The following is a 15,865-nucleotide window of genomic DNA, read 5'->3' on the forward strand; positions in this document are numbered from 1 at the left end:
GCAAATATATATATATATATATATATATATATATAAAAGAGCGTCTGCATTTGTGGTTCGCGGGATCAATGTATATATATATAGAGAGAGTCTGCATTTGTGGTACGCATGGTGGTGGGGACCATGTGGGCCCCTATTTTGTGATCAAGCTGCTCTTTGATTTGACAACACACCAACTTCTCTTCGTCCGATGCTTTTATGAGGGTGCAATGATTTGACTGTAGTATTCAAAGAAAATGAGTAGACGAAGCTCTTTAATGAGTTTTATACCTTACAATACAATAACGAACGTGGTTTTACACTTAAGATCAGTAGTTTGATCCGTCCAATAAATTCTTTCTGTCTCTTTTTGAATAAATTCAAAAATAAGCGGTACATGCAATAACTAACCTTTTCATTTGAAATCAGGAAAAAATTGTAAAATAATGATAAAATAAATGCCCTGATGCATGCCAGCTTGTTCACGCAAAAATAAAATAAATATATCTACCGTTTTGATCGATGTACGAAAAAATTAAAGCATCGTCGGTGGCCATGTGGACTTGTCGGATCAACGACGGGTCCTCTCAAAAAAACTTACCAAATAAAAAAGGGTTTCGTTGAGTTATTAAACGTACGTATGGATGTGTGTGTCATAATGTCATTATCTTACCTTATCCATGTATGTTTTGGAAGACTCATTCACATGGATCTTCTTCCAGCTGGGTGGAGGACCTCTCAGATGGGGGGCTCCACCTACAAATAGCCTGAACTTAAAATGATCATGTTTGCCCCCACCTGCTGATGGAATTTCATAAAACAAGTCTAACTCAGATGTGAAAAAAGAAAGGTGGAACCCAACCCAAAGAGTGAAGAAGATGGAAAAATGTTTGACAACTCTTTTGCTGTGGGACCCTATGAGGCTATGACGTCTCAACTCATTTAAAGTGGGACCTAGAGTTTTGTTATGATTAGGATGTGCATATATACTCTCTATACTCGTGAACTCTCTCACGGCATGCATGTGCATATGATTACGATGGGGAGATTACTCTCTCTCTCTCTCTTTGTATCTGTAAGCTTTTGATTTCTTTGTATATGTACCCTCTCCCCTTGTGCGTCACTCCATCCAAACAAGCCCCAGACAGCGAGACTACACGGTTCCTCTCTCTCAAAGCAAAACCAGCTTCATTAAAAATTAGCCATCTATTATAGAACAGTTCTCTCTCTCTCATCATGTCAGACATTAATGAGAACCTTCATAGCAAGACACGTCAATTTTATTGAAATTATGTTTCCATTTCACAAGTCTTCCACTCCTGCGTCATTGCATGCGCCAGCAACTACTCATAGAGTCCCAACAAATTCCAAATACTTTTCCAACATATTCACGTGTTTTGTCCTTCAGCACCTTTTCCTGATGGGTTGCGACCCTTTGCATAATTAATCTCAAAGTGGTCTGGTCAATTCCAAATACCATTTCCAGTTCAATATGTGCGCACATTGATATCTGCGGGGTCCACAATTTCCTTTCCTTAAATAGAAATGTAGACCCATGTGCATGAGAACCCAACATATATACTTGATCAGGTGTCTGTTGATTATTATTTAGCATTATTATTATGGAGATGGGATTCCTACAAGCAGGGGTTTGTTTATCATTAATGCATACAATATTCTTAGCATGTGTTTCATATTTAGTTTTACTTCAAATATTAATTGGGTTGGCTTATTATGGTCCATTTGGATTTTTGAAATTAGAATTGATTTTTTATTTAATTTGTAAATTTTGAAGCAAAGAAAATATGTTTGAGTGACGAGTAGAATTTAAATTATTTTTGCAATTATATCTGAGTGTTGGATTTTTTAGATTAAAAAGTAGTATTTTTTAATGATAAGAAATGATTGGAAATATGAAAAGTTGTATATAATGATTGTTATTATGAAAAGTAGTGTGGAATAATGATTGAAATAATAATTATTTATTATAAAAAAATATATGTAATTATTATTTAATGTAAATAATTATTATTTGGGCGTTGATGGGGTATACTTGCGTTAGATCAAATAGGACCCACTCAGAAAAATTGTTTGTTTTTGAAAAAAAACTTGATTTTTGGGTTAGATTTACGGGTTGAAACCGAGTTGGATTCAAAAACCCGATTTTTCAAAATAATAATAATAATAATAAAAAAAAAAAAAAAAAAACCCTAAAATAATTCTTATTCTCTTCGATTCCCAAACTCATCATATAATCAGTTTGTAATTTGAATTATATTCAATGTGAGGATAGCCATGCATGAGCTCATTATTACCGCGAGATTCATCATTTCATTTGTTGTTGTTGTTTTTTTTTTTTTTTTTTTTTTTTTTTCCTTTTTTAGCAAGCTATATATTCCACTTTCTCAACATTATTGCCTTTGCCATGTATGAAAGCAACTGCTACCTATCGGTCACGAGGCTGTGACTACTACTGGCATTGAATGCATGTGAAGCTGTGCTAGATGATTTGGATTTCAACTCAAAACTCACATATCTAGAATAGTAAAATACACGAAGTTTTATTAACAAAATATATATATATATATGCAGTAGGTGCGTGGATTGTGGAGTAGGCATAGTTTTTAATCTTAGTCTTATCATGGTGGTCCAAGCATTTTCGTGCATGAAAAAGAAAGCGCAAGAAAAAGAAAGAGAAATGACTTCGGCTCGTGAATTGGTTCTGCAGTGTATTTAATTAATGAGCAACGAGAGAGACAAAACCCGTGAAGAATGAAGATGGTGGACGTGCCAAAAGCGCCCTATAAATATCTAAAACCACACATGTCTTCACAGAAAACCGAAAGTCCACAGAAAATCGAAAGCCTTAGAAATATCTTAAGTCACACTTCTTCACAGAAACCCTCTCAGCTATCCCCAACATCGGCGCTGTTTCTCCCACCAATTCCTTCAGCAATGCATTCTCCGTGCGGCCCGTGAAAAATCTCTCAGACTGCAAGCTGGTGTATTCTCACGGGCCGTACGAGAATGTATTGCTAAAAAAATTGGTGGGAGTGGTTTGTGGTTTTTAATTCTGAATGTCAGATTTGATTTGGTTTATGGGTTTTTATTTTGTATCACATATTTGATTTGGTTTGTGCGTTTTGATTCTGATTCTCGTATTTTGATTTTGGTTTGTAGGTTTTGAATTCGTCTTTCCTCTTCCCTGTGGTCGACTTGCGTGATGAGTAGGCAGTTCGAGATCTTTGTCCCTCTCTGGCTTGAACCAGCGGAGGTTTTGTTCCTCACGGACCTGATCCGGTTGAGGAGTTTTGTGTTTGTTCTTTCTTTGATTCTCTGACAGGAAGGCTCGTGTATCGTTTTGGCTTTGGGGATCGGCCATCCTCCTCTCGTGTCTCTGGTGTTTTTTTTCCCTCAGACGTGGTCGTCATTGCCATCCGGTCCGGCAGTCTCTAGCCGTGGCCTTGTTGCTCATCCCTGCTCAGAGTGTGGCCTGCACGCGCGGGGAACTCTTTCCCTGGTTTGGCGTGTGTGGTCTACGCTTTTACTTTTCAGGCCATGGTTTCGTGGAGGTTGGTGGATCACGGCGATGGGCTGATGCAGGGGTCTTGAAGACACGCGCCGATTCTCAGCTAACGGGCTCCACTTCTCCGGCGATAACAGTGAATGTTTTTTTTTTCTTTCTTTTTTCTGTTGGTGGTGTTTATTCCCTTGTTGTCTCCAGTTGTTTCAGAGTGTCTTGGTAATGTTTACTGGACTGATTTGTTGGCAGTGGTTGGTAGATCCGTCCTCTTCTAATGTGCGCTTTAATATTTTGCCTAATGTTTTAGGCAGCTGTTTAAAGTTAAATTTGGTTTTTGCTTAAGGGTGTAGGGGTCTTCAACAGTTGAACTCCTATCCTCCGACGATTGTATTTGTAATACCTTCAGGTGTTTTTTAGTAATGAAAGCAGTTCGGTTTAAAAAAGAAAATGCCGTTCCTTTCCTCCCTCTCCCTCTCCCTCTCCCTCTCCCTCTATCCTCTATTAGGAGAATGTAGCTGTGTAAGCTTAAACGCACAAAGATTTTCAAAGTTTATTCCTTGACAATCACTTGTCCTCATTGCTATGGAAATTATGATAAAAAGAAAAGTTTTCCCGATTATTACTAAATGAAAAAAAAAAAGGGTTGAAGCAAAATTACCTGCAAGGTAAGGCCAATTTGGGAATTGAAATTCACGGAATTAGTAATGAAGGCTGGTTTTGGAGAAAAGGTTGGCATAAGTTGAAATATTGGACAAAACGTATCAATGAAAAGCCTAAATTAACGAATATTGTTTATTCTACAGTAAATATTTCACATATTTAAATAACGTCCTATATATTTATATATAGATCACCTTTTTCTTTTTCTTTTTCTTTCTTTCCTTCTTTTATTTATTTATTTATTTTTTTTTTAAGATTAGAATTAAGCCATCAATTTATGTAATTTTTAAAATTACAATTTAATGAGTAATAAACACCTATTAAATATTGATTCAACGGTAATTTTAAAATTAATATAGTAGCAACAAACACGTGCGAGGCCATTCCATAGGAAAAACCCACAATTCTTTTCGTTTCCTTGTTACAAATGGCAGCATCATCGCCCTCCTTTTCGATCACCACCTCACAAATATGTATTAACCAACACTAAACTATTGAAAAACAAAATGTAAAATCAGTCAATGTAATTTATTTTTTACAGAACTGATTTTAATTTTTTAGAACTAATTGCAAATCAAATAAATTACAGAACTGATTTTTTATTTTTTTCGTAAAACATTTGAGGACAAGTAGCACTGTATGGCAACTCTTAAGTATGATACTCTCTATCAAATAGATAGTTTGAAATCTTTTACCGGCCTTTGATTTACTGCATAGCTTCAAAACTGCACATAAAATATCTTTTGAAATTTTTTTACTTATCTTTCATCCTTATTATAATAATAATCATATATTTTAAAAAGTGTCAATTTAGTATATATGTTTATTCTTCAATTTTTTTTTTTTTTTTTTTGAATTTTACCCTGTCCGTTTAAAATTTACCATTAAGAAATTAAGACAATTAATACAGTGGACCAACTCTCTCAACAGATGCCAAAAATGACTCAGCTATTTTGCCAGACGCCAAGGAAGCAAACAAACAAGATAGGCTCTGTCCTTTTTCTTTCCTTGTGCTTTTTCTGTCTTCATACATCCCAGGCTACTTCAACCTTCAAATCCATTACCTGAATCCGTCTATTGAAAATGTCACCAACAACAAAACCATCCACGCAACTCACTATTTAGAAAAACAGCTATATCCTCATTTCAATTGAAGCTTCTCTATCTCCAATTGCATGTGTATATCCTCATTTCAAAGACATACAGATAAATCATCAAAATCTCCAATTCCACCAAAAAAAAAAAACAAAAAGAATGTAAAGTAAAAGTTTGGTTTTGAAGATTTAATTGAATCTTTTCATGTGGATTGTTGACGTAGCTTCTATTGAGCTGTTGATTTAAATTTATGGTCTTAATTTTAGAACATAAATTTCCTACAACCTATATATAAAAAGGATATGTGTCCTTTAAACATATACTTTAATATCTCAAAAGCCACCTTCAACTATCATTCAGTTTCTTAACTTTAGAAAAGAAACATACAAAACCAAATTAGAAGGACATAGATAATATAATAGCCAAACCCATGAACGGTCAACAGAACTGAAAAAATTCCGAAAGTTTAACATATTTTCTCATACCTCAAAACGTCAAGATGAAACAGAGTCAGAATTACAACCACCGGTCAAATACCCTTCAAAATAAATGTAATTCCACAAAACTTTACCACGTCAATTACAGAATCAAAGACTTGATATCACGCCAATTCAACATTGATTCCACGTAGAGAAAGTGAGGAACCAAGAAACCTTCGTTCTTATAAGTCAACAACGGAAAGTAATTTCATAGAAAAAGTAGTTTGGGATCCTCTTATTTGCAAAATTTCGAGCATAAGCTTTAAGGGTTTTGTTTCAAGTAAGTGGAGGAACATCAAACTCAGCACAAGCCTGATTGAGTTCATGCAAGAATAATCTTGGTGATTGATTAATCAGAGTAGGAAGACATGAGGTAGGGTTAAACCTATCAAGTATATTGCTAGTCATGTACTTAATAGGTTTAACCCTTCCTCATGTTTCCTTACCCAAATTAATCGACTACCAAGATTACTTCCTGCATGAACTCAATTAAGCTCTTGTCAAGGTTGGTGTTCCTTCACTTGGAACAAAACCCTTAAAGCCTATGCTCGAAATTATGCAAATAAGAGGATCAAATTTTTAGTTGGCTAGATTTTTGGATATTTATAGGGCTTTCGAGGGGTGGGGGGACCATCATGATTGATTGAGCTGGAACCCAAATAAAAACAGAGCAAAAGAGAAACATAAGAAGAAAATTAGAGCTCATTGCGGGATAGGCGTGGGACCCGACATCATGATGGTAAAAACTGTGGAATACTACGGAGTAGAAATTGGGCAAAGATATTTTAGGTATGAGAGTGTGATTTATCTAGCTTTATTCGTGAGCTAACGTTTTCTATTTTAGGAAGGTTCTTCCATCACCGTACGTTTGCCCATGCTTTTCTTTATTCATGAAAGTAGGAATCCTGCACTCTCCCGACATTAATTTCAAAACATTTCAATGGCTTTTTAATTTTTTTTTTCCAACTTATATATCAAATTAATTATTTTTTTACCAATATTTTTCACTTTCTTTTATTAAAAATTTAAAATTACTTGAAAAAATTTCACTTATAATCTCTTTTTTATTTTATTTTTTTTTATCATTTTTTAAAAAGGCACCCAAACTTAAAAAAATGTCAATTTATAATATCAATATTTTTATTTTTCATTTTTTCAATTTCATGCATTAGTTAGAATTTTCCGTTAAATTATATAGAAATTCCGAAAATACCCTTATCTTTATTTTTATTTTTTTAAAAAAAAAGTTATAAAAAATTTCAAAATTAGGGCATAAGTATTTTTGTAAATTCCATTAAATTCTTACCGGTACATAAATCCTTGCAATTTTTTCTTTTCTTTTCTTTTCTTTTTTTTTTTTCATAAAAATGAGGGGTATTTTTGAAATTTTGATATGATTTAACGGAAAATTCTAATGGATGGTTGAAATTTAAAAATTAAAAGATAGGTACCATAAATTGACACTTTTTTTTTTTTTTAAGTTTGTTACATTTTTTCAAAAGTGATGAAAGATAATGAGTTATAAGTGAAACTTTTAGGACAAGTGATAATTTAACATTGTAATCAGAGTCAAAGGTCATGTTTTCGAACCTTGACTCCGTCTTTTATCTCTCATTTCAGTTAAATATTTCACTTGTTGGATCTAACATATTAAAAGAAAGTCTGAGCCCACACGTAAGGGGGAGTGTTAAAGTATTGATTAAATGATTAAAGTTACATCTTCCTATCAGCTTATGCTTTTGGGATAAATGGTAATTTAAAAAAATTCTCCCAAATTATTATTTTTTATATCATATCAATTATTTTTTATTACTATTAAAAAAAATCATCTCAATTTTTTTAATTGTTTTTTTATCTTTATATGACCACTACAAAGAAAACAGATATTACTAACGTGCAAAAATTAACACGCTACTAAACTTACTAATTATATTTTTGAGAATGATTCAATGACACTCAAATATACAACTTTTCACCACCTTGTCTATGTGGCAAGGTGGTCCCCCACTACTTTTTGAGTTTTTTTATTTTTTAAAAATAAATTAAGGTGAGGGACCACCTTGCCACATAGACAAGGTGTTAAAAGTTGTATATTAAGGTGGTAGTGAATCATTACTCTATATTTTTACTCTAGATATTTTCACGTAGATATTTTCACATAGATATTTTCACATTGGCTCTTTACCATTTTAATCTAAGTTTGTTTCGAGTCTAGTTCATTTCATTGATAATATTATTACCTCAATAATATTATAACACCATATATATATATATATATATATATATATATATATATATATATATATATATATATATATATATATATAATACACAATAATATTACTCATCAATATTTTTATATCAATTAGTCAATTGAATAATTCAATCTGCCTATTTATTAATCCTATAATATTATTATATTCTAATAATATTATTCTTTATTTATTTATAAAATCATAGTTTATAAATAATAAGACTAAGGAATATTTATTTTCATAAATATTTGTATATTCCTTATTATTTATTAGGGGTTAAAATATCGTGTTTAAAGTCACGTATTTTATTAACAGTTGGATGTGACTATTGTTTCCTACAATATTAAGCCGTTCGAGTGTCGAGTCTTGTGGATCGAACGTCAATTCTAGACTTGTCTATTTTATTCAGTCTTAAATTCTAATTGAAGACATTTTATTTTTTTACCTAAAATTTGAAGCGTTACAGGTTCAATTCTGAAAGACTTACTTGGCTGTTCTATTTGTAAAATTTACAAAACATATTCATCACACAACTCAACTACGTACCAAAATATTGAAATCTATATATAAAGTTTATTGGGGCCTTTAAGGGCAATTCCATCTAACAAATAAAATGACATGACTTCCATCTTCTCATATATATCCCAACGCGCGCAAAAAAAAAAAAAATAAAAAAAAAAAAAAAAAAAAAAAAAAAATCACTTATTAATGAAAAATTCAAGTACATATTCAACTTTGAATGATAGGTTTGGTGGATGATTCCTAAAGTATTTTAAGTACTTTTACCCAAATCATTTTCCCTTAAATTATATATATATATATATATATATATATATATTCACATGAGATGGATCAGCTCTTTCTCAATTTCTCACTTGCGTATTTCATATGCTAATTGATATAACTTTTTTCTTTAACATGTCGATGATTCAAAAGTTTCAACGCATGAAAACAATATGCAAATGAGAAAGCTAGTTATTGTACTACTCACTTTTGTATTTATTCAAGAAATAAACAGAGAGAATTTGATTGGATGTTTCTTCCTTGTCGCCTTCCATACTTTCATGTCATGGAAGAAAGCTTCCTAAAATGGAAATAATAAGCTGGGTGAGGTTGAGCAACCCACAAGGCCTATAATCCCAATGAGTCTTTGTAATTTTTTTAAATAAATAATGATTTTACTGTGTCATACTTGACAGCTATTTAGTTGTACACACGTGTCCAAAGTGATTGATCCAAGCCAAATCTGGAGTGATGGCAAAGATAGAGTGATAGGTATTCACGAAAAAGGAAATTCATAAAAGTAAAAATATATAAGAGCTTTTTGAATAAGAAATTGTTAGGGCATGTGTTATTTTATTAAATTAATTTATAGGTAATTATCACAAATTAATTTGTATCTTTTCATTGATTAGATAATTTTCATCTTTTATACTTTGTTGGCCTATTAATTAACAATATATATATATAATTTTTTTGAACGAAGAGACAATTGAATTTTAAAGTTCTGTTGCCACATAAAATGACAGCACATATTTTGAAAAAATGATGAACATCACATGTATTTGAATTGAATTGGTGAAAAGCCAATTGTCATGGTAAAATGTTTTGTCTTGACATGATAAATTACATTAAATAATCGTCTCTATTTAACTACTATTTTCTTGTCCTTCAATATAGGTCATACACAAAATAGAAAGAGAAATACTTTTTGAAAAATGATTCATTTCTTTCTCCTCATGTCCTTTTTTTATCATTTCATTTTTTAAAATTATTATTAGATTTGTGAGTTCACGTGGGTCTCTCATATGAGCTCCACAAATATAATGATAGATGATTTTAAAAAATAAAATGTTGAGAGAAAATAATATAAGAAAGATATATAGTTTATCTCTTATTTTTTATATTTAACATCATATCAAAACGTTAATGGAGAGTTTGAATTTACATAGGAAGAGAGTATTAAATTATTAATTTTCTATTTCTCATTATGGTAAAATTTAACCCAGAAAAAAAAAAAAAAGAAGAAGGAAGAAGGAAAAAAGAAAAGAGAGAGAGAGAAAGAAGTTTTCTCGATAATTATTACAGAAAGAGACAGAAAGAATCTCATTATTTACCTTCCATACTTTCGTGTCATGGACAAGAAAGCATTACAAAAACAAGTAGGGTTGAGTAAAATATTTATGAGCAGCTAGAGGCTAAGGCCTCTTTTTTCTGGGTCTTTCCTTTAAGTTTTTGCGTTAGCCCCATCTCATTACAAATTGCAGATATTTTATTACAGGTTGAGGATTAATTTGGAGCATTACAAAAACAATCAACGAAATTAATCATTGGAAAAATTATATAAGTTTTTGAATAATCATTTTATTTACATTATTGCATTTGCCACGTATTAAAGCAATTGTTTGCATTCATCTTTTTTTTTTTTTTTTTTTTTTTTTTTTTTTTTGCAATAAATGGCCGGTTAGACTACTTTTATGAAATCAACTGCTAAGCATTCATCATTTCACTTTTTTTGTTTTTCGCAACAAAAAAATTGCCTGCTAGACTTCTTTTATGAAATATTGCTTGGGTGGGTGGAAGAAGCCAGAAGGGCTGCCTTTGCCTGTTTGGTGAAAGCTAATAAATAAATATGTATTGCCATGATTATATCTAGATTGTAGACCTATAGTCTTTATAGAGTCTAGGCTGAGTCTAGCTATAATAATGAAACATTGGTTGTACAGTCCAACAAATATGATGATGATACCGTCCAAGCATGCAGCATGCTCACTTTTCAAAAGGAAATTTGCAGAGGACTTCTGTGGAGCCCATGCAAACAGAGACCGGCATGAGTGGGATAAGATTTTTTTTTTTTTTTTTTTTTAATGAATGAATTTTATTACTAATACAATGAATTTTATTACTAATATACTATATACTTATCTAGTGTGCGTATATAATAATAAAAAAAATATTAAATAACGTATAATTAATTACATTTACTTAGTATACGTTGATAATCTAGATAATATATTAGTTTATAAACTAACTAGTTAGCATGTTAAGTTGTTAACTAATAATGAGACATAAATATTAAGTAACATATATAATATATATTACTTAATTGCTAATATACATGCTTAAATTTATATAACTTATTTTTAGTAATATATAAGAGATTTAAACGAGTTAATGAATCGTATTAACGAGCCGGGCGAGCGATCCGATCAAACTTAATGAAAATGCTACTCATTAATAATAGTATACGCGCTACTTCCCACCAAAACAGATATGAACAAAGACTTTCTTATCAATTGGTCTGTGTTTGCAAGAGAAAATCCTACACAGAAAAAGACAAGAGGCTTTGGACATATACTGTTCTCGTTTATTATTAATCTTCACTTTACTAACCCATTATTTAAAAAATCTTACATGCAGGACAAGGGTATTGTGGAACTGCTAATCTTTAATTTCCTCGTTTCATTTACAATGTTTTGTTTGTTTTCTTAAATTTTATTCCTCTTTTGCACCATCAAATTATGAATCAAATAAGACCCAACACACAATCCATAATAAATACACAACCCCATACGTCTGAGACATTAGCAAATATTTTCAAGCAAACCAAACACAAGACATAACTACAAAAAAGAAAAAAAAGAAAAAGAAAAAGAAAAAGTATGGTTTGATTGAATTGAACCAAATATTCAGATAAATACGAAGTATTTACTTAACTAAAATTAAACATTTAGAAATGACAACAAGAAAAGATAGAGCCTAGATTGAGTCTTGTTATTCTGTTATATTAATTTTCTTAGAAATATATCTAAATTCAATGTATAATTGAGTAACAAAAATATTTTGAGTTACGATAAATTTTTTTCTCTGCTCTTGGTGAATTTTTTTCTTCAGAGATTTTTCGAAAGAATCTATGAAGAAAAACAAATTCCAAAAAAAAAATGTAAACCGGCTTCATTGATTGCAACGAAGACGCCCCCAACAACCTTTCTTCATTTGTTTTTGTTTTTCTTTTGTCAATTAACCATTTATTAGAAAACAGTATTCTCTCTCTCTTCATGTCAGACATTAATGCGAAAATTGTTCGGAAATTTGGTGAAGTGAAAGATCACGTCAAGAGCATTTTATTGGTCTATAATAATTGGTCAAGTCAAGATAAGCATCAACTAGAAATGGGTTAAATTGGTGAAAAGTTAATTATCATGATTAGATGTTCTGTTTTGATATGAGAAACTACACTAAATAATTGTTTTCATTAAATTGGTCGAGGACCCATCCTTGACCATGCACCGACAATTGGACCACTCTAGATGCCTTTATGTGACCAAGTTCCAAAGAAGCGTGGGTCAGGGAACCTTCCTAAAATGGAAAGAAAGGACTTATGAAGAAGAAAGGCCGGACTTGAGAAAAGCAAGCACCCCTCTCCCATATATGACTTTTCAGGACTGTGTTTTGAGGCATGAGATTCTTTATGCATGGAGTAATGATAGGCAGGGACGGCTTTTTTTTCCTTTCCTACGTGGAAGGGGCCTTTTGCTTTTAATAGTTTTTTTTTTTAAAAAAAAAAAAATAAATAAAAATCTTTTTTTTGAAAACCCACCCCCCGTCTTCTATACCCATTTTTCTTCCCCAAACCATTTTCCCCCCAAATCTTTCCCTCCCTCTCTCTCTCTCTCTCCATCTCCTCTCCTCAACCCCACCGTGAGCCCGCCACCGTCGACCACTCACGAGCCAGCCACCGTTGACCACTCACGAGCCCGCCACTCCACTGTGCGTTCTCCATCTCCGGCCAAAACCGAACCACCGTGCGTTCTCCAACTCCGATTCGGCTCCGACAACTCAACCACCGATCGCCACGAGCAGCCCCAGCCGAAACACCAACGCTGCAGCCGCCGACGAGCCCATCCGCCGTAAGGTTTTCTTAGATTTTTTTTTTTTTGATCATTCCTTTTGATTTTCTCTCCATATCAGGTTTTTTTAGTTGTTTTTGGGTGAGATTTAGGCTGTTTAAGTGCAGATAATGGGTTGTTTAAGTGCAGATAATGGGTTATTTGTATTCCTTTTGATTTTCTCTCCAGATTCTGTTTGGTGGCTATAAATATTGGAATGAGTTTTGTAGTTGCTGGATTTTCTTTGATGTTGTAGTGTAATCCTTTTAAGTGGCATGGAAATATATATATGTGTCAACATTTGAATAGCTTAGTTGGAAAGAAAGAATGCCCAGAATCTTCTAGTGTAATAATAATTTATGATTTGTGATGATGTTCCATTTTTTTAGTTGTTTTTTGGGTGAGATTTGGCTGATTTGTGGTTTCCTCAGAACTGGGATTTTGCTGCAAAAAGAATATGGGCTGAGCTTTTTTTTCATATGAATCTGTTGGGATGGATTGGGTTTTGCAGCATAATGAAAGTCTATATTGCATTCCAAAGGATTGGAGTTAGTATTACTTGCCATTGAACTGTAGTGTAGTAGAAATTGAGAGCAGGTTGATATATACTGCTCATTCTTGATTTATTCCATGTTTTCATTCTGTATCTAAGAATCATAGATTTAAAGAGAAAAACAGATTAATAGGACACTGCCTAAGAAATATGCCATGCTCATTCCTACATGCTTGTTCATATATCAGCTTATAGTTAAGTTTGTCTTAGTTTCTCTTTGAGATTGACAAGTACTTCCAACATTATACACTGAAACACATCATTTGCATAGATGTTTTGCTTCATTTGGTTACTACGAAAATGAGGCTAGAAGATATTTTGGAATTTAGCAGTTGCAACCTTTTGGATTTTTGTTAACCATTTCAGGTTTTTGTTTCTTCTATTTGTCTATTGCAAGCACATGGGGCATTAATGTAAGTGTTATCAAGTTATTAATTGAAGAGTCGCCTGATTTGATGTGTGATTCCTTTGTAACAACGGCATACCAACTGCCATATTTGTGTCGACATTTGAATAGCTTAGTTGGAAAGAAAGAATGCCCAGAATCTTCTAGTCTAATAATAATTTATGATTTGTGATGACGTCCAGTTTTTTTAGTTGTTTTTGGGTGAGATTTGTCTAATTTGTGGTTTCTTTGACCCTGGGATTTTGCTGCGAAAAGAATATGGGCTGAGCTTTATTCTCATATGAATTTGTTGGGATGGATTGGATTTTGGGTCTAGGGTTGGGAATGTGGAATGAGAAGAATTTCTGTAAATTACTGCCTGATTCTCATTTAAGCATTTTCATTATTTCTTGTAACCTTCTGTAAGCATTTACTTCCCTTTTTTCAATATTTCTTGGAATTGAAGGAGGCTTATATATGTAAGAATTTTGTTGGCAGTTAAGGAATAAAAGACAGCAAAGATTAAATTTTAGTGGCTTTTTGTAGATTTTGGAAGTTTTTGTTCTGCTGTAGCTTGAAATTATTGCCCAATTCTCATATTTCTCCATGGTTCTGCTTTAAGAATATTGTCTACATATGCACCTTACTTTCTTCTTTTAATGGGACTCTACATATGCATTTAAGTCACCTTAACAATAACAAGAATAATAACAAAGAGATTTATATGATCTGTGATAGAGGATATTAATTGTTGATATGTCTTCTTGGAGCTTTTCTTTTTAAATTGGCGAAACAAAGCATGTACTGGAACCAATTTGCAGTCTTAGACTTCTTTGATGAAGTTGTTATTCTGACTTCCTGCTTCCTATTCACCTTATGTTGTTTTTTAAGCTATTTGTTTAGTCTAGTTACTGCTTTAATGTTCCTTGTCCAATATTATTGTTTAAGGCTTGTTTTTGTTCCACTTTACTGGTCAATTACTTGGATAATATTGTGTTCTCTTGGGGATTGTGAGAGGACTCCTTGCATTGTAAGATTTCATGCCTTTTTAGCTTGCATGCCCTCTAACCTGGAGCTTTAATCCTATAGAAGGTTGTTCTGTTTGCACGAAGGTATAAATTTCAAGTTTTCCAACAATAGCTTATTGTTGATATTGAAAACTCTACATGTTCACGCCTCAAAAAATCGTATGTCAAGTTGATTTACATTGTTTTAGGACAACATGAATGGTGCATAGTGAATGATATCAATGTGAAGGTTGATAGGATTGTTCATTTGGCTACCATATTAGGTTGTATAATTAGTTGCTTGCCCAAAAGTTATTACCAACCTTTTGGAGGGCAATCTAATGACCTTTTTGACTATTAACATGCAGAGGTGGACTTGAACTAAAAAAAATGTTTATTCCATTGGGTACCTGATAAAATTTTAGTTTAGCAAAAGTTTTGATTTATGTTCTAACCAAGTGAATTGTCAATGGAAAATTTCTTCGAATTTTCCTGTCAGGTTTGGATGAGGAAAGGGCTTTAGGTGGATTAGGTTACAAACCATTGCATTTCATGGAGATGGTATACTGGAATTGAGTAATGCTGGTTAAACACTTGTTTTGCTTAGCAAGCATGCATTTTTTGTTAATAAATAATATACTTTGCTTTTTCTTCAGGTGCTTTTACATTTATAATATATTCTATTCTTTCTATTGCCTAACGTTATCTTCCATGTTTCAGGTGATATTATTATTGAAATATGTTGAACGATATTCTCTTATGAAATGTCATTCATTGTTGAGGGAACCTAGTAGTTTAGATGGTGAAGGAACCACCTCTTCGGATTTGAAGAAATAAACTAATTGATTCAATACTTCTCATGGCCTCAATACAATTTTCCTTTGTAGATATTATTTTTGCTTCCGCAAAATGTAGATATGCGGTTGTTGTAACTTTGCCTTTTTGAATTTGTAACTAAGAGAAAATCTCACCATTTGTTCTTGTTTATGTCCCAATTATACTAATCCTTGATTTTCTTTTTTTAAGCTTACCGGTCCTTG

This window comes from Alnus glutinosa, chromosome 1, assembly GCF_958979055.1.
Source record: "Alnus glutinosa chromosome 1, dhAlnGlut1.1, whole genome shotgun sequence".
NCBI classification, from domain to species: Eukaryota; Viridiplantae; Streptophyta; class Magnoliopsida; order Fagales; family Betulaceae; genus Alnus; species Alnus glutinosa.